The sequence below is a fragment of the Octopus sinensis genome, linkage group LG14 (assembly GCF_006345805.1).
Source record: "Octopus sinensis linkage group LG14, ASM634580v1, whole genome shotgun sequence".
Classification (NCBI taxonomy): domain Eukaryota; kingdom Metazoa; phylum Mollusca; class Cephalopoda; order Octopoda; family Octopodidae; genus Octopus; species Octopus sinensis.
Genome location: NC_043010.1, coordinates 28448993 through 28474943, shown reverse-complemented (window position 1 = coordinate 28474943; position 25951 = coordinate 28448993). Strand labels below are relative to the sequence as shown.

General features: G+C 40.7%; 1 long non-coding RNA gene across 1 annotated transcript; it reads left to right on the top strand.

Moving 5' to 3' along the window:
• The first annotated feature begins 428 nt into the window (after positions 1–428).
• LOC118765926 lies at positions 429–24712 on the top strand. The gene is made up of 3 exons (XR_005001838.1): positions 429–1583; positions 18859–18927; positions 24699–24712. It is a non-coding gene; the product is annotated as an uncharacterized LOC118765926 (long non-coding RNA).
• Positions 24713–25951: the final 1239 nt, after the last annotated feature.

The window sequence follows — 25951 nt, the reverse complement described above, 5'->3', positions numbered from 1 at the left end:
TTTATTTTCCGTTTCGACAGAAGCTTAAGAATAAAAAAAAGAAAAAAATATTTTTGACCATTCAGATGTAATTAAATATTCAGTACTGAGAAGTGGAGCGGCATGGGAGGAGGGTCAAGGCCATTTCCTGGGGCATTACTACGTTTATATACACACATACACACGTATAAAGGCGCGCGTATGCTAACACATATATGTATGTGACACCGTAGATAGATATACACATACACACATTATATATATGTATATATATACGAGTGGTGTGTGTAGAGGCAAGGCTTGTGTATCCACATAGTCTGGCATTCAGAAACACGCGCACACACTGTTACACTCACATAAGCACACACACTGAAAGAAAGGGTCATATACTCACACACATGCATACATATACACACAGTGAGAAAGAGATAGTTAAACACACACACACTTAGAAAGCGAAAGAAAGAAACATTTATACATACAAGTATATACACACACGCTCATACAGAGACATTTATATATGTAGTAACAACAAGACTGGGTTCTATTTTTTTTTCTGGGGTGCCTCTTCATGCTCTTACTGTGAACCAATTTTTCTGTTACAGCACCGCCAACATTTACACCAACATACACACCATAATGTATACATAGATACATATATATATATATATAAAACATATATACACAGAAAGTACATATATATATATATAATGTACAAACACACCAACTAGTACCACTTGGAAAATATACATATACACAGGTTCATATATATATGTTTTGCATGTCTATAGACTTAAAACCGAACTCTTACTATTATTATATATGCCTTTAAACCTTACAGATTTGGAATATAACGAACTATATACACCCGGAAAAAAAAGGAAAACCTTACTATTCAGAATTTAAACTTTATATACTCACACACAACCACACATAAACACCATTTTAAAAATACACACATATATATATAACTCAAGTATTTACAATACTATAAATAGCCAGAATTTCTTCAAACTCTGCGTTTAATATTATACACGCTCGTACACTTCTGATTAATTAAACATACATACATTATATATATATATATATATATATATATATCCGCACATAACATGTTTATTTGTGTTTCTGTGGTGATTTTATAAATATTAGATGGTTTAGACTTTCTAAGAAAATTCTTGTTCAACTCACTACTACCACCAAAAGCAGTATGTATGCGATACAGTGTGTATATTATTTATATGTGTATATATTATAACAAAACAGTTACCAAATACCAATTCTAACAGCACCAATATTAACAGTAAGTTATAATAATGAAGATAATGGTTATGATAACAACAGGAACTTTAATAACTACATCGATTTATTAAAGTGGACTGTTGTTATACTAAGAGTATATATATGTATATATAGAATATAGTTATATATATACACACTCATATATTGATTATAGTGATAGTTATGTTGACGATGATGATGATGACGTTGATGTTGATGATGATAGTAATGATGATGATGATGACGCTAGTGATGATGAAGGCTGCTACCACGTCAATGACCTGATAAATCCACTTCGTTTCTGTTTGTCAGACACGACAACGGTAAGTAAGGCCTTGTTTCTTGTTTCTCTTTTTTGTGTGTCTTTGAGCGCTCTACCCATTTGTCTGGAATTGCTTAAAGAAATAAAGAAAAAAAAAGATCTTGGAACACAAGACACAATCACCACCACCACCCTGTCTGTCTCATGTATGTATAGATATGTACCAACATTATACGTATATATATATATATACGTATATATATATATATATATACACACACACACATGATCTTGTGTATAAACACCGTTTTTCTCCCTCTCGACACAACTACCAATATACGAAGAATGTTGTATAGGTGGTGGTGTGTATATTTGTACTTATAAGAACTGTGGCTAAAAAAACAGGGGTTATTTTTGAATATTGTTACAATACAAAACTGATCCCCCATTTCATGGCATCATGTGTGTGTATATACTTATGTATATCTACACACACACATATATGTTCTATGTGCATACATTTTTTTCTTGTTTCCTTTCTTCCAGAGCACGTTAATTATTCTGTGTTTTAATAATATTAATTGTTACATTTGTAATAATTATTAAGGATTTTTTATGGTGTATTGTTACTTTTTTTTAATAAAAGAGAAAGTATTTCACCAAATCTGATTCTAACGAAGATGTTTATATATGTTCACTTATACACACACACACATATAAGTATATATGCACACAGAAATATGTACTTATATACACTTAAGTGTGTTTATATATATATTTATATACACTCACAGATATATTTATTGTACACATTGTTTGTACTTATATACGGATGTTTGTGTGTGTGTGTTATATATATATATATATATATATATATATGTATGTATGTATGTATGTATGTATGTATGTATGTATGTATAGAGGTCTAGGGTAGAGGGTTAAGTGCGATTGTGACGTTTATTCTTGTCTCAAGGGCATTAGACAGTCACGTAGAATGAAATGGCTACAACCGGAAATCGAAACCGGGTCGCGTATTTGAGCTTGCCTGAAGCATAAATCTCTTATCGCCAAATGTATATATATGTGTGTGTGTTTGTGTGTGTTTAAACGCAGAATCTACACATTTACAAATGTAATAATTGTGTGAGCTTCATGGCTCTCTCAGTTTAACGATACAGTTGATGGAGATGGAATTAGCTACGACTGGAATTCGAACCAGAATACTGATTCTCGAAGCCTTTTTTATTTTTTGTTCCTCTCACAACCCTCTTCTATCTGGAATGATCAGCAGTAATTAAATTCATTATTGTATTTTATTTAGTTACCATCTTTTCGGTTCCATGTTCAAATCCTTTTCCCCACTCGAGCCGGCTTAACCTTTCATCCCTCCAGCTTCAATCTAATTAGTGCCAATAATTAAGAGAAAATGGCCTGGGTTCTTATATAAAATATTAAAAATACTTATAGCTACACTGTTGATTAACAATGGTAAATACTTAAGAGTAAAAATGAAGCTCCCCGGCCGGTTCTGGGTTCCATTCACAGCAAGAGACGACGTATCACTCGTATTTGCTAATATATCGCTGGGAATGGCATGAACGTTGCAATCTTACAGGTCCGATCGATCTGTGGGGAAAAAAAAAGAGTATTGATTTCTGTGTTAGACACAAACTCACACATACTGTATGGAAGTAGGAGTGGAGTGTATGGGCCCTATGGAAGGCCAAGGCACGTAACGAACCCCTCCCTCACCGATTTTTGCCTGTCCACAAGAAAACATTGAAAGCATTTTTGGCACCATGTATGCTTATAAGAAATTATAATCGGGGTCAATCAAATGAGTACCAGTTATGTATTGGGGTCTGTGTAATCGACTTCCCCCTCTCTTCATAATTGTTTGACTTGTGCCAAAATTATTATCGTTTTTCACATCTGCAGGAGGAGGAGGACAATATAATACCCGTTTGAATCAACCTGGTGGTCTACTATCAGCGGTAATTTTATCAATCCCGAAAGGGACGAAAGACAAAGTTGACCCTGAGATCGATTTAATGGACTAAGCCCTACCTCTAAAATTTCCGGCTTCGTGCCTAAATCAGAATTTTAAAAAAAATTCTCATATTAGTAGTATAAAGGGGGAAAACTACAGTCCCGTTAAATTGACCTGGGTCCACTGGTTAAGAGTTTAATGGACTGAAGAGGGACAAAAGGTGAAGCCGAACCCGGTGTTATTTGAACTCAAGAGTTCAGAGTCCAGACTAGAAAAAAATGTGTGGCATGGGGAGAAAGGAAAATATGAATGGTTCGGCATCTCGAACCTTCATCTACAACCTTTCAACCATCATCAACAATAATAATAGTTATATAGCTAACATGACGTGTGTCTCTTGTCCGTGAATTTTGTCATTTTAAGGCAAAAATTTATATATGTATACATAAATTGTTGGTCCAGTCAGTCAGACGCAATTTGCCATTTATACGATATTAAACGCACGCACACATAGTGACGGACACCGCGCGAACGCGTGATTTGTGTGTGTGTGTGTGCATATAGCTATATATATATATAATATATATATATATATATATATATATATATATATGCATGTGTATACATACAGGCGTCACGTTGAGACGGATCTGTGTAGGAGTGTTAGGCGTATATGTTTACGTGAATGCGTGTCATACACACACAATCGTGTGTGTATGTGTGATTTGACATTTTTCCCTCCTGTAAGTCTTGTTCAATACTGTAATTGCTACTGTTCGTGGTGGATATTATTATTATTATTATTATTATAGAAAGAAACAGGCTAACATATTTAGAACTTGCTAGAAACCAAATTAGTTTCAGGTGGTGGTAGTGTGTATGGAGGCAAATGCAGAAATTTCGCTTAATTGGGGCAAAGGTAGGGAATGTTTCTTAATAACCATTGTGGGGGGATGTATGTGTGAACCAGGTGTCCCACAAGTAAGACACGCTTTAAATGTGTTTTATTTTGAGGAACCTGACGTATTTATGGAACACACGTTTATGCTTTGTCATGATTTACAGCAAAATGGCAAATTCTATCAGCTGTTTGTTGTAGGCAGAATTATTGTGATTGGCTTGGCTATTCAATATACCTGTGTTTATAAACTTCTTTGTACACGTGTAAAGAGTTGATGTATAATATAGGGATAAACAAGCCTGCTTGGTTTTTACGAACAAGTATATATTATCTTTTATTTGCTGAGAATATCACAAGAGTTACTCAAGGAACTTCAGGTGTGTGTGTGTGTCTCTGTCTATACAGTTATGCATAAGATTTTGTATAAGTTTATGTATGTATTCGTTTATGTCATTAATCTATTCATAATTTGATTATATGCGTTCATTTGTGGGAAATTGCATTAATTTATTACGTTATGACATAGGTCCATATTTTTCTTTGCCCATCTTATCTTTATGACAGACATGCTGTCCTTACTTTTAAGACTGATTTATTGACTCTCATTCTTTAATGGTTTTCTCATTGTTTTTATTGTTGTTATATAAGCTGACCTAAGATTAAAAATCATAACTGTGTAGTCTCAAGGACTACATTTTCTAACGCGTCCTTTCTTTCAAACAGTGTGGTGTGATTTGAGGGAAATCTGGTTACAATTTCTAGTAAGTCAAGCAAGCACACAGCTGTTTCTTTTTTTTTTTTAACTCATTATTGGTTTTGTATTCTAGTAGTAGCAGCAGCAGCAATCTTTAAATGTTTATCTTCTCTTTAAATTCCAGCCATTGAGCTTATCTTCAAAGTTCCACTTTCAGAACCTGTGTATGTCACTTGAATGATTACTTTTGCCTTCCAACAAACAAAATGTATTCATAAATAGATTTCAATATAAACAGAAGCAATGTTGCAATAAAACTACAAGTAACAAGCAGCTAAAACTGCTTGACAGTCCACCTTATGGTCCCAGTGAACAAACTGGAAAAGGTGTTGCCTCAGAAGATGGGCTGGAACAGCCATTCTGACTAGTGGGGCTTACACTTGCAAATATCCATCTCTATCTTAATAGCAGTGAACAGAGATGTGGCCCAGAAGCCAGGCATGACAGAAGTCTCCACTGCCTCAGGCTCAACCACAAACCTGTCAACAAACTGTTTTGTAGTTACAGGCTTCAGTTCATGGTGGTTATGTGGGCATTAGCCTGACGGGTCAGTTGAGAAATTTGATTTGCAATTGTGTGGTTCTGGGTTCAATTTCACTGTTGAGCATCTTTGGCCTGTAACTTCTACTGTGGACTCGAGTCACCCCAAACCTGAGAGAAAGTGTGCAGATGAAGACTGTGGAAGCTAAATGGACTGTGCCCCTTCTGAGGAGGTAGATTTTATCCATCACCTGGTTTAACACAATTACCTGGATCTTGGGAACCCTTAGCAGTGTTCACTATATTAGAAGCATCAAGCACAGGTGTTTTGTCTGAGGGTAACTCTTGGTGACCTGCTTCCTACTTCAGCAACCCATAGGTCGTAATGTCTCTCCTAACCCTTTGAGCCCTGACCTCCTAAACCTTATTTGACCATATACCTAGCTCTCCACTGATAGAGCAGTGCTACAGTATAGAGAAAAATAAGATGTTCACCGGTAAACCTGTGTTATGGGCTCAAAGGGTTAATCAGTCTCTCAATCTTTGCTATACTTCCTCATTCTCTGCTTGGGATCATCATCCACTCCTTCTGTTCTCCTTCAGGTACAGAAAAAAAACTTGATGATAATAGCCTCGCAAGTTAAGAGGCACAGGTGTCATAAACAAAGCACCCTGTATAGTCTATGAATTGGTAGGTATTAGCTAGTGTATCCACTTGCAGATGCCATGCCATAGCTAACATTGGTGCTAAGTGCAGCCCTGTGTTTTGTCAGATCCTGCCAAACCGTCCAACCCATACTGGCATGGAAAGCTAGAGTTAAATAATGGCGTTGGAATAATGATTTCAAATGTTGACACAAGGCTGGTAGTTTCGCAGGAGTGGGTAAGTCAGTTATATCGATCCCCAGTACAACACTGGTACTTATTTCATTGACCCTGAAAGAATGAAAGGCAAAGTCGACCTTGGTGGAATTTGAACTCAGAACGTAAAGATGAATGGAAATGCCGCTAAGCATTTCACCTGGCATGCTAACAATTCTACCAGCACTCTGTATAATAATAGTAATAATAATAATAATGATGATGAAGAGGATAATGATAATGGTGGTGGTGATGATACTTGATTAAATTCTTGGAATGGAGCACAACAGATTAATCATGTGGAGAATGATCACATTCAGCTTTGCTATTGCCAGCAGATATTTCTGAATTAATTCCTGAACATGCAAGTGAAATGGCTCAGTCAGCATTGCCATACAAGCTGCTTGCACAACTTCAGCCACAGCAATGGAAACTACAGAAAAATTATCCAAAAAGGATCTCATAGGAGAGGCTAAAGATAACCATTATCAATGCTAAATATCTGACAAGCATGGATAGAAATGATTGACAGGCAGCCAAAGAGGGGAAATGGATCAGGCATAATAGCCCTAAGATTGCTTCCCTGAAAGAGGGTTTGTTGATGATGAATGCATGTGGAATTATTTAAAGTTATAAATGGTTTCCACTCATCTGGCAATCCATCAGAAATCCAACTACATCTTTTGTATATCTATTTAGACCTATATGTGGCTGTGTAGTAAGAAGCTTGATTCCTGATCTCATGGATCCAGGTTAAGTCTCACTGCATGAGGCAAGTGTCTCCTATAACCCCAAGCTAACAAAAGCCTTGTTAGTGGGTTTGCATATATGGAAACTAAAGGAAACTTGTGTATGTGCATATATGTGTGTGTGTCTGTTCATGTTCCTGTCTCTTTGCCTCTTGACATCACATAATTGTTAGTGGCTATCATCATCAGTCAAGTAATGTCCCTCATTTCCAATATTCTGTGAAAATATGTCTGGTCATGGGAAAATATTGCCTTGCTTGGAAATGTGTAAGGGTTGGTGACAGGAAAGGCATCTGGCCATAAAAAGTCCACCTCAAAAAATTTCACCCAATCCATGCAAGCATGAAAAAGTGATCATTAAAACTATGATGATGGTGTACTGCATTTATTACAGGAAACCAAGGTGCTGCTAACTTTGACCTTTGTCTCAAAGTAAGGCCCTTACTTTGCTGCTTCAGCTTTAATGGGTCCCTGTTGCCAGTTGATACTTCAGATGTCATCATCATTTTAACATCTACTTTTCCATGGTTCCATGGATCAGACAGAATTTGTTGCGGCAGATTTTCTTTTGTCAGATACCTCACCTGTTTCGAAGCAAGTTAATATTTCCACATGACTCAACATGTGTAATAGTGTCACTTGTTTACAACTGTCACATGGTATCAAGACAAGGAGACACAAACACGCATCTAAACACACATATACACACACACACATATGCAGGCGGTGCTCCAGCATGGCTGTAGTCAAATGACTGAAACAAGTAAAAGAATAAAAGAATACACACACACACACACAATGGGCTTCTTTCAGTTTGCACCTGTGTAAAAAGCACTGGTGATAGCACCACATCACTCAGCACATTCTGTAAAGTGGTTGGCATTAGGAAGGGCATCCAGACGTAGAAACCATACCAAAACGGACAATGGAGCCTGGTGCAGGTCCCAGCCTTGCCAGCTTCTACCAAACCATCCAACCCATGCCAGCATGGAAAACGAACATTAAATGATGATGATGATGAAATCCATTCCTAAGTTTTCTTTGTCCCAGGCCTGTAGTTAAAGGCACCTGAAATGCTAGTGTTGTTCAATTTTACCTTCAGATTCTTCAACTCGTGACTATTTTCCAAACTGGAACATAAGATGTTCTGCACCAGATTCTTCAGTATCTCTGACTTATATGCTGATAGTCACTTCCATGAGCATCCTGTGAGATTACCTGAAGAACAACGATTAAAAGTAGGCAGCTGAATAAAGAACCTTGTCTGATACTTAACTACCAGGAGCTTGGATTTTGAGCCAATTTTTTTTCTAAATCCTTCGAGCATGGTGCAGCCTCCTAGCTTCCCAGACCTCGGTCGAACCATCCAACCCATGCTAGCATGGAAAATGGACATTAAACGATGATGATATATAAAAAGCACCCAGTACACTCTGTAAAGTGGTTGGCGTTAGGGAGGGCATCCAGCCTGTAATGATATGCATAAGATCTGGTCATCAAATCTAAGTAGAGATTTCAAACTTAAAATCTTCAAAGCCACAGTTGAACCAATTCTACTATATGGATCAGAAACCTGGACGTTATCAAAGAAGCTTGAGAGGCGGTTGGATGGAACTTACACTCGCCTCCTTATGAGAGCTCAAAATCTCTCGTGGAAGCGTCATACAACCAAAGTACAAATATATGGGAAACTACCACCTGTATCATCTCTTGTGAAAGGTAGAAGAGTCCAGTTTGCTGGACATTGTTGTAGAGCTGAAAATGAGGTAATTTCTACTCTTCTCCTACCAGAGGGCACACACTCTCCTATCCTGATGTAATCTCCAGGCATCCAGCAACAGGACCTCCGTAATGCTATGATGGACCGGGAAGTCTGGCGTAACATAGTAAATTCTATTGTCTCGACCACGGTTGAACAATGATGATGATGCAACAACAGACATTTGGTGCCTGGCCAGCTCCTGCCAAATTGTCCAACTGATGCCAGCATGGAGAGTGGATGATGATGCAGCCAGATCATCTCTTATGAATCATTCGTCCACACTAAGCTTTCTCATTTCATAACATCATTGTTTAACATCTGCTTTCCATGCTGGCATGGGTCAGACAGTTTGACATGGAGCTGGCTAGCAAGGAGCTGTCCAGACTCCAATTGTCTGTTGTGGCATGGTTCTATGGCTGGATGCCCTTCCTAATGCCAACCACTTAACAGAGTATACTGGGTGATTTTTACAACACTATAAAACTTCATCATTGTTATTTTCATGTCTACTTTTTCATGTTTTGCATGGATCAGATGGAATTCATTAAGGCATATTTCTGTAGCTGAATATCTTTCCTGTCACCAACCCTCACCTGTTTCCAAACTACATAATTTCCCCATGGCCAAACTTATTTCTATGGAAAATTGGAAATGAACATCACTTATATAAAACTGGCGCTCAATGACATTTTCTTTTCTCCAAACTATTTCTTCCTTCCTCCTTTTCATTTGGTACTGTAATAGCCCCAGATTGATCAAAACCTCATAAGTGGATTTGGTAGCCGGACTTTTCCCACTTTCCAACAAAGAGCCATGCTTGAAACATCATTTCCACTCCTATTTTCCCATCTAAAGCTCTCACTGAGTGTCAACCTAATATAGTTACTGTCTTTTGTTTTTTTTTCCCCTTTTCTTTTGTCAATTTTTGATCTGCCTATATGTAATATACACTAAGATCGAAATCGATCAACATCAATGGAAATTGTAGCTGTGATACCAGTGCCGGTGGCATGTAAGAGGACCATCCGAACGTGGCCGTTGCCAGCGCCGCACCGATTGGCCTCCGTGCCGGTAGCACGTAAAAAGCACCATCCAATTGCGGCCGTTGACAGCCTTGTCTGGCTCCCGTGCTGGTGGCACGTAAAAAGCACCATCTGATCATGGTCGTTTGCCAGCCTTGTCTGGCACCTGTGCAGGTGGCACGTAAAAAGCTCCCACTACTCATGGAGTGGTTGGCGTTAGGAAGGGCATCCAGCTGTAGAAACACTGCCAGATCAGACTGGACCTGGCGCAGCCCTCTGGCTTCCCAGACCCCATTTGAACCGTCCAACCCATGCTAGGTCAACTTTGCTTTCATTCTTTCGGGGTCGATAAATTAAGTACCAGTTGGGTACGGGAACTGATCTAATCACCTGGCCCCCTCCCCCCAAAATTTCGGGCCTTATGCCTAGAGTAGAAAAGAATATTTTAAGGCAGCAAGCTGGCAGAAATGTTAACATGCTGGACAAAATGCTTAGCAGTTTTTCATCTGTATTTATGTTCTGGGTTCAAATCCCACCGAGTCGACTTTGCCTTTCATCCTTTTGGGGACGATAATTTATGTACCATTGCATACTGAGGCTGATCTAATCAACTGGCCCCCACACCCCACAAAATTTTGGGTCTTATACCTAGAGGAGAAAGGATTATATAATAAACACTCAATTGAAGGGTCTTGCCCTGCAAGTTACTTGGTGACCCCACTGCAGCTTGTGCTACATGAACAGCACCCAGTACATTCTGTAAAGTGGTTGGTGTTAGGAAGGGTAACCAGCCTCAGAAACCCTGTCAAAACAGACAGTAGAGCCTTGGGTAGTCTTCTGACTTGCCAACTCCATGTCAAACCATCCAACCCATGCCAGCATGGAAGGAGGATATGATGATGATGATGTGTACATGAATATCCCATGTCCAGCTTGTACCAGTGGAGAGTGGCCATGCTTGTGTGGTAAGAAGGTTGCTTCCCAACCACATGGTTCCAGGTTCAGTCCCACTGTGTGGCACCTTGGGCAAGTGTCTTCCGGGCTGACCAAAGATTTGTGAGTAGATTTGGTAGAGAGAAACTGAAAGAAGCCCATCATATATCATCATCATTGTTTAACAGCCATTTTCCATGCTGGCATGGGTTGGACGGTTTGACTGAGGACTGTCAAGCCAGAAAGCTGCAACAACCTCCAGTCTGATTTGGCATGGTTTCTACAGCTGGGTGCCCTTTCTAATGTCAACCACTCCAAGAGTGTAGTGGGTGCTTTTTACATGCCACTAGTATGAGTGCCAGTCAGGCGGTACTGGCATCAACCATGCTCAAATGGTACTTTTTACATACCTCCAGCACAGGAGCTAGTCAGATGGTACTGGCAATGACCACACTCGAATGGTGCTTTTTACACAGGAACCAGTCTGGTGGGACTGGCATCGATCATATATTTGTGTATGTTTATGTCTGTGTTTGTTCCGCCACCATTGCTTGACAACTGCTGGTGTGTTTATGTCTCCGTAACTTAGCAGTTCAACAAGATACCACTAGAATAAGCACCAGGCTTACAAAGAATAAGTCCAGGGGTTGATTTCTTCGACTAAAAGGTGGTGCTCCAGCATGGCCACAGTCAATTGACTGAAACGAGTAAAAGAATATGATGGACTTCTTCCAGTTTCTTTGCACTAAATCTGCTCGCAAAGCTTTGGTCCAACCCAGAGCTATGGCAGAAGGCACTTGCCCAAGGTGTCACACAGTCGAACTGAAGTGCAAACAAACATGGTTACGTTGCAAATTCTACCAAGAGACCAACCTCGAGTGCATAACAGAATTTGCTCTTGGAAAGAATTCCTCTCAAAACTCAGATCCAACCAAAAAGAACAAAACGAACACAATAGTTTAGTAACTGTTAGATAGTGGCATGTAAAAAGCACCCACTACACTCTCGGAGTGGTTGGTGTTAGGAAGGGCATCCAGCTGTAGAAACCATGCCAGATCTGATTGAAGCCTGGTGCAGCTTCCTGGCTTGCCAGTCCTCAGTCAAACCGTCCAACCCGTGCCAGTATGGAAAACGGACGTTAAACGATGATGATGATGATGATGATACTAACCTACACGAAACAGTCCCTGGTTTTGTGATACAAACTTCCTATTTTAAAGTGATCTAAATTAAAACATCCCATGGAAATTTCTTGTGAATTTATGCTCCAAATAAGGCAGGGAGCCGGCACAATCATTAGCATGCCAAGCAAAGTGCTTTGAGGCATTCCGTCCATCTTTGCGTTCTGAGTTCAAATTCCTCCGAGGTTGACTTTGCCTTTCATCCTTTCAGGGTCAATAAAATAAGTACCAGCTGAATACTGGATTGATATAATCACCCCCCCCCCCCCAAAAAAAAAAAAAACTGCTGGCCCTGTATTAAAACTTAAAACCAGTTTATGTTCCAAATATCAGCTTGTTGATGACAGTTTTGCTAAATTCTTCATTATTTTCCAAATTAATTGAAACAAAGGTTGTGAACTTCAGAGATATGGCAACAAAAGGGTTAACAGAGGGAGCATTGCAAAGGTCCCAAGAAAATATTGGGTTGTCCAGAAAGTTCATGCCGATTTTTAAAGGCCAGAAAAAGGTCAATAAATACTTGCCATTACATTTTTAATCAACCAGATATGTTAGTTAGTTAGTTAGTTAGTTAGTTCATTTTTTGGCTCAAAAAGCAAAAAGCAAGGCCATGTAGGCAGACATGGAGTTATGTACAGGGTGGTGTTCATGTAAAGAGTTCAGGCCACTTGTGGTCAAGGGAGACTTTGAACCGAGCGGTCGTCGGCATCTTCACCATCTCGTCCGGCAGCTTATTCCACGGATCCGCAACCTGGACGGAGAAAGCCCCTCTCCTTCGATTGAGATGAAATCGTCGCAGATAGAGTTTTTGCACAATACGTCTCCATCTTTCCTTTAACTTGAAAATACCCTCTTCCCAGAATTGTGGTGGTTTCATGGCAAAGAATTCATCAAGGAATCTTTTTATGTCACCCAAGGAATTGAAATTTTTACCATTAAGACTATTCTGCAGAGACCTGAATAAGTGGAAATCTGAAGGAGCAATATCTGGTGAATATGGAGAGCGGGGTAACACATCCCAGCCGAGCTGCAGCAATTTTTGTCTGGTTCCCAAAGCAGCAAGTGCCAAAATGAACTTTATTTTCTTCCATTTTAAAGGGTTACAGAATTAACACAGGTTATAGGAACATAAACCTTCTTCCATGAAAAGATAGCTTAAAGTTTGCTCTAAATGGAGGTGTAGTCAAATCCTATTTTATGGACTCAACCATGTTCTAAAATGAGTTGAAAGGTAAGGTACTATAAATCGGCACAAACTTTCTGGACAACCCAATATTATGCAGAGGAGTGTGCATGTGTGTGAAAACATCAGTCATTGTTTTAAGTTTTTCTGCAAGTGCCACTGCCTGTGTGTTACATCAAAGAGCAATTTATTTCCAGAATATGTTTCTGCACCAACATGTGTCTGGAGTGTTAAACATAGGATTTGCAGACAAACCTTGACCTTTAGTTTTTTTTTTTAATCTTCTATAAAATATATACGTCTAGCATACATCTAAGATTGGAACCTGACTAGAGCTTTGTTTAAACCATCTATATCAAACCCAAATATCTTAACTGTTTTATGCTCAAACTGGCCAGATCCACTTTCTCCCACATACCTTACAATGCCATTCTAAAAATAGACAATCACATCATTGAAATCTCAAAGCTACAAGATAATGCACGATTAATTCAAAATAATGTAAACAAGTAAGCATTGCATTTGACAGAATAATCTGAATGCTTAACGGTTAACATAAGTTCCAATCATTCAGAATAGTATTCCTTTTGGCAAATAGGCTTATAAATCCATTTACAGAATAAACAAACTGAATCCCATTCAAAGTCTCCTATTGACGCAGAGTCACCCTTGATTTCTTCCCTAAAGACTTCCAAACTGAAGGGATCAAAATCGAAGCGGCCAAAGAAGGCGAAAGAACCGGCGGTTGTTTCCACTCATGATCGTATCTGTGCGGATTCTTCATCATCTGCCATTTCAGTCCTGGAGGTTCCCCAACCTGAATTGAGGAGCGTAGACTTAAACTCACCTGAAGACCGTTCTCCCAAAAAGAAGAAACGTAGTCAAAACTCCAGTGGGGCAGATTTAGCTGCGAAACCTGCTCAAGATCAAGTCTGTTTGGATTCTCCCTCATTCGTCCTTCCCATCAACGCCATTGCTCAACCAATTCTGAATGATCTTGATGTGAGTTCATCTGGGGAGTGGTGCTTCTCCAAAACGAAGAAGAGGCAGTGCAGTTCCAAAACAGGCGGGAAAGTTATGACCACTAAACCCATTCCGATTGACCCCAAAGGCCTACATAAGTCTGATGGCTACGAAACCGCCCTTTCTAATTTATCCGGCGAAGAATCGAATGCCACAGTTCACAGTAGAGAACAGAACGACCATTTTGCCCACTCAAGATCAGCAATCATTTGTGGTAAAGCTGAATCCACCGGTGATACAGGCATAAAATGCCTAAAAGATGACATAAATTTTGTTTCCGTTTTAGTTGGAGAATTGTTCTCTGTCAATGAAAATGTCAGTATCCATAAGGTTGCTTGGCTAGGAAGATTCCAAGTGAACCCAACCTCAGACACTAGACCATGCCCAATAAGAGTAATCTTTTCTTCCGATCAGGAGGCTTCAACCTTTCTGAACAGAGCTCAGAAGCTTGCCTGGGAGGACCCCAATATGGGTTTTCGCGAGGAATACTCACTGAGAGAAAGAATTCGTCGGAGAAACCTGATATCCGAACTGAAGATGAGAAAACAGATAGGAGAGAAGGGTTTACGCATCCAAGATGGACACATAATCAAGTCCTACCTCTGGTTGCATGCTGTAGTGCTGACAGGGAAAGTGAATTGAGGGCGAATCGAAGTAAAGTAGATACCCCCGACAACGATGCTATCTCTGATACCCCTTATTCTGCTTGTTCCCTAATTCCCGCCCCTCAAACTTCACAGCTCAGCATCGTCTATACCAACTCATGCTCCTTATTTCCAAAGTTCAGCGAATTTTTTACACTGGCCATGCGTGATTCCCCAGATGTGATAGCTATCACCGAGACTTGGCTGACTCCAGCAGTAAAGGACTCGGAAAACCACCTTCAGGGCTACGCCCTCTTCAGATGTGACAGAAAAAAGGCGAGGTGGAGGTGTTGCTGTGTATGTTAAATCTGATCTCAAACCGTCCAGTGGTATTCTACCCGCTAATGCTCAACCTACAACAAACTTTGATGCCGTCTATTGCAAGCTGAGCCTATCCGGGTTTTGCCTGCCTGTGTTAGCTGTCTACAGGCCACCTCTTGGTGACCCCCAGGACGATTCTCATTTACTTGAAGTGATAAGATTCGTTTCAGCTTCTCATGAATGTTTGATATTAGGAGACTTCAATGCTCCCACGATCGACTGGCCTGCATCAATTTGTACATCATCCTCCCGGTTTGGCCAGCCCCTTCTTGACGTGGCTGAAGATTGTTTTCTATTGCAACATGTTGAATCTCCGACAAGGCATCGGTCTGGGCAGCAGTCATCTGTGCTGGATCTGGTATTCTCCCGCTATCCAAGATCAGTGTCAGGCTTATCTGTGTGCGCCCCTCTTGCCAAGAGTGATCACGCAGTCCTGAAGTTCGACATGCACACAACTTTTTCTACACCTACAACTACTTCGCTGTCATGTAGAGTCTTCTCTGCAATCAATCTTGAAATTCTTACCGAGTCTGGACTGGCGATCCCTGATGACGATGTCCTCAGTTGACGAACTATGGTCGTCCCTCAAAGCATATGTAATCTGGTTGACTGACCAAGCAGTTCCCGTTGGGCTTCCCAAGAAGAAGAAACACAAGCCCTGGGTGACGAAGAAGGTTAAACAAGAACTTCGACTCAGAGATATTGCTTGGGCTGAATTCAAAAATCTAGATTCGACTGCAGCTTTTGAGGTGTACAAAACTCAACGAGACCGAGCCGTGAAAATTGAAAAGGAAGTACGCTTCAGATATGAATACAGAATTGCAGCAAATGCCAGTCGTAATCCAAAAACCTTCTTTGCCCATGTCCAATGGAATTCCCACTTGAACAACCAAATTGCAACGTTGGTAAACTCAACAGGCGTATCGATTGAGGACCCTTATCAGCAGAGTCAGTTATTTAATTTTCAAACAAGATGATGGTCGTGAACCCCTTCCATTTGATAAATCGGTACCTCCAATGCCTAGATTGGTCATCACTCGGGACGAAGTCGAACGCGTTATTCAAGGCTTCAATGTCAACAAGGGTCATGGCCCTGATGGCATACACCCACAGGTTATCAAAGCGTTGGCTCTGGTCATCTGTGAACCTTTAACACTTCTATTCAATATGTCATTTGCGACGGGTGTTATACCTGCGGACTGGAGAACAGTGATAATCTGCCCGATTTTCAAGAAAGGGAGCCGCGAAGACCTGCTTAACTACCGGCCGGTTTCCCTTACTTCAATAATCAGCAAGATGTTCGAAACCATCCTTAAGAAAAGTATGTTGCTCCACCTCCAAAACACAGCCTCTATCTCTGATTCCCTTCACGACTTCATGCCGAAGAGATCATGCTTGACCAACTTACTGGTAATGGAAGAATTGGTGACGCGTATCCTGGATGATGGTGATGCTGTTGAGATCGTTTTATTGGACTTTTCCAAAGCTTTTGACTCGGTTAACCACCGCCTATTACTTGTCAAGCTTCAAGCATATAGTTTCCATCCGGATTATTGTACAATGGGTTGGTGCCTTCCTCTCAGATCGCTCCTTCCAAGTCCAAGTTAATGGTTCGCTGTCCGACGTCTCCAGTGCGAGCAGTGGCGTGCCTCAAGGTTCAGTGCTTGGGCCCTTAATGTTTTTAGTCTTCATAAATGACTTGCCCGACGACCTCACGCAACACACCCTTCTATTTGCCGATGATGTCAAACTGGTTGCTCCTCGCAGTGATATAGATGATCTTCGTCGATGCCTCCACCAAGTTTGGAGATGGTCTAATGAATGGGACATGTGTCTGAACGTGTCAAAGTGCTGTCATCTGCCTGTTGGCTCCTCTCCTGCAACTCAACTTGATTTTGAGCCGGGTCATCTGCTGCTGGAGAGAACCGACCAGGTAAAGGACCTGGGTATCTTGGTGGATTCTTCCTTTTCGCCTTCAGCCCAGTGCGTCCATGCTGCCAACAAAGCACGCGGAGTTCTGTTTTTGATTCGACGGTCATTTGGAATGCTCACAGCAGCCATATTCTTACCGCTCTATGTCACGCTGGTGAGACCCATATTGGGGTACGGGATTCAAGCCTCTTCTCCTTATCTCCTCAAAGACATACATCATCTCGAAAGAGTCCAGAAGCTAGCTACCCGCATGGTTCTTGGCCTCAAGCATTTGTCTTATGAAGAAAGGCTGAAGACGCTCGACCTTTATTCTCTAGAAAACGACGAAGCCGTGGTGATCTCATTCTCGCTCACAATATCATAAGCGGAAAGTGTAACCTCTCGAAAGAGCTGTTCTTCACTCCTGCTCCAGAGCGTCGGCTGCGGGGTCACTCCGAAAAGCTCTATCTGCGACGATTTCATCTCAATTGAAGGAGAGGGGCTTTCTCTGTCCGGGTTGCGGTCCGTGGAATAAGCTGCCGGATGAGATAGTGAATATGCCGACGACTGCTCGGTTCAAAGTCTCTCTTGACCAGAAATGGCCTGAGCTCTTTGCATGAACACCCGCTCTGTACATAACTCCATGTCCCCCTACATGGCCTTGCTTTTCGCTTTTTGAGCCAAAAAATTAACATCACTAACTTAACTATATGCTAAAAGATTTGACCTTTTTCCACTTTGTCTGTAATCACTGAGCCTTCCCCAATTTACACAATGTCCATCTGAATGTATTCCATTGACATGAACAATATTGAAAGGTTTCGCAGCTGAAATGCTGCAAGCTTTTAATCTTGCGTTGGTTTTCTCAAGAACTGTATGCATTCATTAGAACAGTTTCTGCCTCGCTTCTCATTCTGAGAATCCTTGTTTAATAGAAGTGTGTGTGTGTGTATTATTAGTTCATATGTTGTTGCTGACAATGACCAAGGACATCAAATGGGAGAAGACAGGGCACAGGGTGTCTGGCTATGGCCAATCAGTCCAGTGCTTGCTCAGAAAGGCTCTGCTGCAGTTTGGGCACTGGTGGTCTGCTGGGAGTGGAGGTGTGGCTTTAGCTCTGGACTGGCACAGTTTGCATGTTCTTCTACCCCAGCAATTCCCTTCTGTTTGTAGGTGGTAGCACTTCTGTTGGTGCAGATTCACCAGACAGGGTGGTCTTGTGCTTGCGTTTCCCAGATGTCGGTGTTGATCTTGAAGCACTTTTTCAGTCCACTATGTATGCACTTGCTTTCTACCAGTTCACTGTAAGACGGTCTCTTTGGGAATTGTATGTGTATACATAAATACACACACACAAACGCTATGTGGATGAGTTATTTCCCTGCATCTCTGCACACAGACTCTGCCAACTCATCATATTCTTCCCTTCCTGTTAATATTAGTTGTTATAATGTTTAGTGATCCCTTTGTCCATTTAATTTGGCCAACATCAAAAATAGGGAATATTAGGAGGAAATGTTCCTCTGGCTTGCAAGATTTAATTTATGTTCCATTCTAGCCAGCAAGACCTAATTTATGCTTCATTGCAAACCATGTAACCTAATTTATGCTTCAATTCCAGCTCTGAAAGCCAAATGAATTTGCCACCTTTGCGCTAAGTAGTCTTCTCATCACTATTTCTGTAAGTACAGTAACATTTGTGGTTTGCTGTAGAGGTCCAATAAGACTAGAACATATCCAAAGTTGTCTCCCTGTACTTTCTGAAAGACTCAAAGCAATATTTAGTGTCAATGTCTTTTTTTTTTTCCTTGCTATATTTGTTTTCCCAGTTTGTTTCTTAAGAGTCCTTGTATAATCTTAAGTTAGTATTTCTGCTGCAGTTAGTTGTCTTACAAGAAATATAACTTCTGTGGCTTTGCATCCAATGAAACTCTTCCAGTATTTTCTCTATGGCTCTCTTTTCGTCTCTGTAGCTTTCTTTTCCTTCATCATTCTCTCTCTCCCTACTCCTCCTCCCTCCCTCCTTCTCTCTGTCTTTGGGGGCACGAGGACGAATGCAAACGCATACATTCAATTATTAATGAATATACTACTGTGCAGTAATTAAATTAATTCTGCATAACCAAGTATATTTAGAAATTCTGCATTAACTGAGTATATTTAGGTTTGCTGTAAAGAGGTCATACCTCAGAACTGTTTGCCAAGATTAAATACACTTTCTTATCCTGGTTTCCTCTCTCTCTCTCTCTCTCACACACTCTCTCACTCCCACACATTCACTGTTATCTCTCTTTATATATGTATATAAGCAATTTTTGAACTAGACCTGCACATATGCATTTATTTTTTTTTATTGATTCTTTTTTTTGCCTTTCTCATGCTTTGTGTGCTGTGGCTTACATTTGCAGGTCTCTACTTCTAAAACTGCATTTTTAAAATTTATATTTTTATTTATTTTGCTATAGTCTTTGATAGTCCTGTCAAGTATGATATGACAAATTTCTTTTAGTGAATAGATAATGATGAAGTTGGTATTTGCTACTGTATTTGAGGCAAATCATAATTTCTCCATGTATTTCACTGCAAGTATTGTCCTATGTTGTCTGTAAGCAAAATGGCTGACTGTGTTTTGCACTTTGCTTTGTGGCTAATTAAAAAATTATTTCTATTGTTCTTATTGTTAGGTCAGTTGATTAACAAAATCAGTGGGGCATCAGACAAAATATCTTGAGATAGTTACAAATTTTTATGTAAAGTTCAGCTTTCATTTGGTCAACTTTCCCTTCCAAAATGGTTTAGAGCAGGGATTCTAACCATTTTTCATCTGTGGACGCCTTTAATATTTACTTTATTCTAGTGGACTCCTTGTAGCTATCTGATGTTTAAAACCTAGTTTTATAGAAACTTCTTTCAAAATTACTATTTTGTTTTCCACAAATTGACTTGTTTCAGTTGAACTATGTAAACCGTTGGAGAAAGAAACCATGCTGTTTCTTGCAATATATACCAATACATACATCTAAAGCAAAATTTTTCCAGTGACTGTTAAAATACTGTTGTGGATTCCCAATTTACTATTTTCTTACATGAACCCTCAGGTGTCATATGGAATCCGGTTGAGAATCAATGGTTTAGAGCAGTTCTTCTCAAACTATCTGATGTGGCATATTGGCAGTTTTTATTTTTTCCCTCAATGTGTCAGGGACCGGTAATATTTATTTATATCAGAAACAATATATATAATGAAAGTTGACAATTTCTTTTTATCTTATATTATTTTGTAAACAAATGATACAATATTACATAAGCTGTAATATTACAGTGCATAAGGAAAAATTACTGAAATTATGTTATTGTTTCTTTCTTTTCTGGAAACTTGCCACGTACAGGCAGCTGATGGCTCACAGACCGGAGCCAGTCCACGGACCACCACTTTGTGCAGCACTGGTTTAGAGGATTGATTGATCTCATCCTCCTCTTCCTAAATTGATGAAATAAGTACCAGTACTAGGGATTGTTGATCTGGCAGACATGATCAAAGGTGTTTTGCTTAAGGTCTCCCTTGTTGGCTTGTTTATCTATTGATATATTAACCCTTTCATTGCCATATTCCTATTGAAATACACTGCCTTCGTTTTGATTAATTTTGAACATCATCATCGTCGTTTAATGTCTGCTTTTCATATTGGCATGGGTTGGACGGTTTAACTGAGGACTGGCAAGCCAGGGGACTGCACCAGGCACCAATCTGATCTGGCAAAGTTTCTACAGCTGGATGCCCTTCCTAATGCCAATCACCCCGAGAGTGTAGTGGGTGCTTTGTATGTGCCACCAGCACGAGGGCCAGTCTGGCTGCACTGGCATCAACCATTCTTGAATGGTACATTTTACATGCCACTGGCACAGGAGCCGGTGAAGCAGCACTGGCAATGATCATGCTCAAATGGTGCTTTTTATGTGCCACTATAGTAAAATAATTAGTTTTAAATCTCTGAACTAGAAAGAGGTAGTAACAGTGCTACAGAATAAAGTCTATTTGCCAACGTAAAGTGGCAGTCCTGATTAGGATGGTGTTATAACTTTTTTTTTAGCCCCAGGAAAACCTCTTTCCAACTGGTTATCAATGCACAACTTCGTCCTTATTCCTTGAACTTTGTCGTTATTAAGCTAATGTTTGAAATAAATTAAGAATGTAAGGGAAGGCTTTAATTTAGATCATTTTAAAACTGGAAGTGTTTGTATCAAGGACCAGGTGTAATATAGAAAACGGTTAGACAAGAGTTTTTACATACATGGCTGTATAGTAAAAAGTTTGCTTCCCAACCACTTGGTTCTGGGTTCAGTCCCGCTGTGTGGTGCCTTGGGCAAGTGTCTTCTACTATAGTCTTGGGCCAACTAAAGCCTTGTGAGTGGATTTGGTAGATTAAAAAGTTTAATATACATATTTATATATATAGAACACACACACACACACACATATAAATTAACCCAATAAATATCTGATTCATAATATTTGTTCTCATGATTGTGTGGTGGTGGTGGCGATGATAATTCTGTCTATGAATGCAGACAGACGTAGAGAGAGAGAGAGAGAGAGTGTGTGAAAGTGCTGTCGAAGGCGGTGAGGGGGAGATATAGAACGCTGTTTGACGACGTTATAAAGAGAAAGTGCAGGGGAGTTAGACGCTATTAAACAACGTTATATATAGAAAGTGATGGAAAGAGAGTGAGTGACGGAGGAAGCCAGATACATAAAAGAATGAGAGTAGACTTGTCAAAGTGCATTTTTGGCCCTAGCAACGACACCTTTTAAGATAGGGATTTCTAACCTAGCCCACTGGCATCCTCACCTCATTTTACATGTCCCTGTAAATTTTGGAGTCAATCCGACGGGATCTAGTGGCCTTTAACCCATTCTCAATGCCAAAACCAGACAAACTTTTCGCATTTCAGATTTATAATATAGAGATATGTATGTGTGTGTGTGTGTTTGTGTGCCTGTGTTTGTCCCCCTAGCATTGCTTCACAACCAATGCTGGTGTGTTTACGTCCCCGTCACTTAGCGGTTCGGCAAAAAGAGACCGATAGAATAAGTACTAGGCTTACAAAGAATAAGTCCCGGGGTCGATCTGCTCAACTAAAGGCGGTGCTCCAGCATGGCCGCAGTCAAATGACTGAAACAAGTAAAAGAGAGTAAAAGGAATATATATTTATATCTGTATATATATATTTATATGTATATATATATTTATATCTGTGTATATATATATTTATATCTGTATATATATATTTATATCTGTATATATATATTTATATGTATATATATGTTTATATGTATATATATATGTTTATATGTATATATATGTTTATATGTATATACGTGTTTATATGTATATATGTGTTTATATGCATCTGGAAGCTTAAAGATCCTGCAAATGGACAGAGATTTAGGGACATATTACTTGAAGCCTCTGACGAAGTAGAAGGGGATAGAGCATCACAGGGGGTAGAAGACAGCTGGACGTTTCTAAGGGACAACCTGCTGAGAGCCACTGACCAGATCTGTGGCTGGTGCAAAGTCCCCTCTCGACCTAGAATAACGTGGTGGTGGAACAATATTGTAGACAGGGCTATTAGAGAAAAGAGACAGGCTTGGAAGGTCTGGAAAAATGGGGGTAGCAGGGGATTGTATCAGACTGCCAAAAGAGAAGCTAGGAGACAGGTTTATTTAGCCAGAGGGGAAGCAGATAAGAAAAAATTTGCCAATGTTCTGCGCCGTGAGGACCAAAGACTGGAGGTGTTTCGTGTTGCAAGACAGTGTGTGAGAGAGAATCGTGATGTGGTAGGAGAGAAGTGTGTTCGCATGGAAGATGGTTCACTTGCGCTAAATGAGGATGCAAAGAGAGAGGTTTGGAGATGCCACTATGAAAGGTTGCTGAATGAAGAAAATGAATGGGATAAAGAGAGTCTGCCGAATGTTGACCCAACAGAGGGACCAGCTATCCGAGTTGATAGTTCCGTGGTAGCTAAGGCAATTAGAAGCATGAAGACAGGGAAAGCCCCAGGCCCATCAGGAATCACTGCAGAGATGCTCAAAATGTCTGGTAGTGTCAGCTATAGCCTAGTCACCGTATAGTTAATCAGGTGATACACAAAGGGTCATACCCAATGACTGGTGTAGCAGTATAATAGTCAACTGCTACAAAGGTAAAGGTGATGCCCTAGATACAAATAACTACAGAGGTATCAAGCTGTTGGACCAGGTGATGAAGGTTACGGAGAGGGTCATAGCCCAACTAATTAGAGAGAGAGTTAGTTTAGATGAGATGCAGTTTGGGTTTGTGCCAGGGAAAAGTACTACTGATGCTATATCCTGGTAAGGCAGCTGCAGGAGAAATACCTAGCCAAAGATAAGCCCCTGTACCTGGCTTTTGTTGACATGGAGAAAGCCTTCGACAGGGTCCCCCGATCCCTTATCTGGTGGGCAATGAGGAAACTAGGGATAGATGAATGGTTAGTGAGAGCTGTGCGGGCCATGTACAGGGACGCCGCTAGTAGGGTGAGGGTTGGAAATGTGTACAGTGAAGAATTCCGGGTAGAGGTAGGAGTCCACCAAGGCTCAGTACTCAGCCCCCTCCTATTTATCATAGTCCTCCAGGCAATAACGGAGGAATTCAAGACAGGATGCCCTTGGGAGCTCCTCTATGCTGATGACCTTGCTCTAATTGCTGAGTCGCTATCAGAACTGGAGAAGTTCCAGGTGTGGAAACAAGGATTAGAATCGAAGGGCCTCAGAGTCAATCTAGCTAAAACCAAAGTCGTAATCAGTAGGAAGGTAGACAAATCACAAACACCTTCAGGTAGATGGCCCTGCTCGATCTGTAGAAAAGGTGTAGGTAGAAACTCTATAAGATGCACCAAGTGTAAGCTATGGACACATAAGAGATGCAGCAATGTCAAAGGAAGGCTAACTAGGAAGATGGTTTTTGTATGTGGCAGATGCTCAGGAACAATAAACACTGAAAATGCTCTGAGACCAACTTCCGTCACTTTCCAGGGAGAAAAACTAGAAATAGTTGATAGTTTCCATTACCTAGGTGACCAAGTCAGCAGCGGGGGCGGGTGTGCTGAAAGTGTAACTGCTAGAGTAAGAATAGCTTGGGCAAAGTTCAGAGAGCTCTTACCTCTGCTGGTGACAAAAGGCCTCTCGCACAGAGTGAAAGGCAGACTGTATGATGCGTGTGTACGAACAGCCATGCTACATGGCAGTGAAACATGGGCCGTGACTGCTGAGGATATGCGTAAGCTCGCTAGAAATGAAGCCAGTATGCTCCGATGGATGTGTAATGCCGGTACTCACACTCGGCAGAGTGTAAGTACCTTGAGAAAAAAGCTGGACCTAAGAAGCATCAGTTGTGGTGTGCAAGAGAGACGTTTGCGCTGGTATGGTCATGTGGCGAGAATGGATGAAGATAGTTGTGTGAAAAAGTGCCACACCCTAGCGGTTGAGGGAACCTGTGGAAGAGGCAGACCCAGGAAAACCTGGGACGAGGTGGTGAAGCACGACCTTCGAACTTTAGGTCTCACTGAGGAAATGACTAGAGACCGAGACCTCTGGAAGTGTGCTGTGCGCGAGAAGACCCGGCAGGACAAGTGAGTCCATAACCCGTGGCCTTCTACATGGGATGGAGCCAGCCTACGTATGCATACCTTCCCTTCTTGGGACACAAAACTCTACTTGTGAAGACGTGATGAGGCAAGTGAGGATCAGAATCGAAATCGATCAATGGAAATTGCGGATGTGCTACCAGTGCCGGTGGCATGTCAAAACTCTGCTTGTGAAGACCCGTTGAGGCAAGTGACGATCAGAATCGAAATCGATCAATGGAAATTGCAGATGTGTTACCAGTGCCGGTGGCATGTAAGAGAACTTTCCGTTTCGCGACCGTTGCCAGCACCGCCCCGTTTCGTGTCCGTTGCCAGCCTCGCCTGGCCCTCATGCCGGTGGCACATAAAAAGCACCATCCGTTCGTGGCCGTTTGCCAGCTCTGTCTGGCACCAGTGCGGGTGGCACGTAAAAAGCACCCACTACACTCACGGAGTGGTTGGCGTTAGGAAGGGCATCCAGCCGTAGAAACACTGCCAGATTTGACTGGGCCTGATGAAGCCTTCTGGCTTCACAGACCCCAGTAGAACCGTCCAACCCATGCTAGCATGGAAAATGGACGCTAAACGATGATGATGATGATAATGTGTTTATATGTATATATGTGTGTATATATGTATTTATGTGTATATATGTATTTATGTGTATATATGTGTTTATATATGTGTACATATGTATTTATGTGTATATATGTGTTTATATATATATATATATATATATATATATAGATAGATAGATATATGTCCCCTTTTTTTGTCATCACACGATGGTTTTAACCATTTAGCATTCATATTACTCTGTCAGATGTAATACTTATATATGTACACGTATGTGTATACATGTGCACATACGTATATATTTACATATATATACACACACGTATTCATACATCTATACACAAGCACACACACTCACACACAGCTGCCTTCTTTCAGTCTCAGCCTCTACCAAATCCACTCATAAGGCTTCGATCAACCCAGAGCTATATTACAACATACGGGACACATGCCCAAGGAGCTGGACAGTGGAACTGAACCCCAGACCAGAT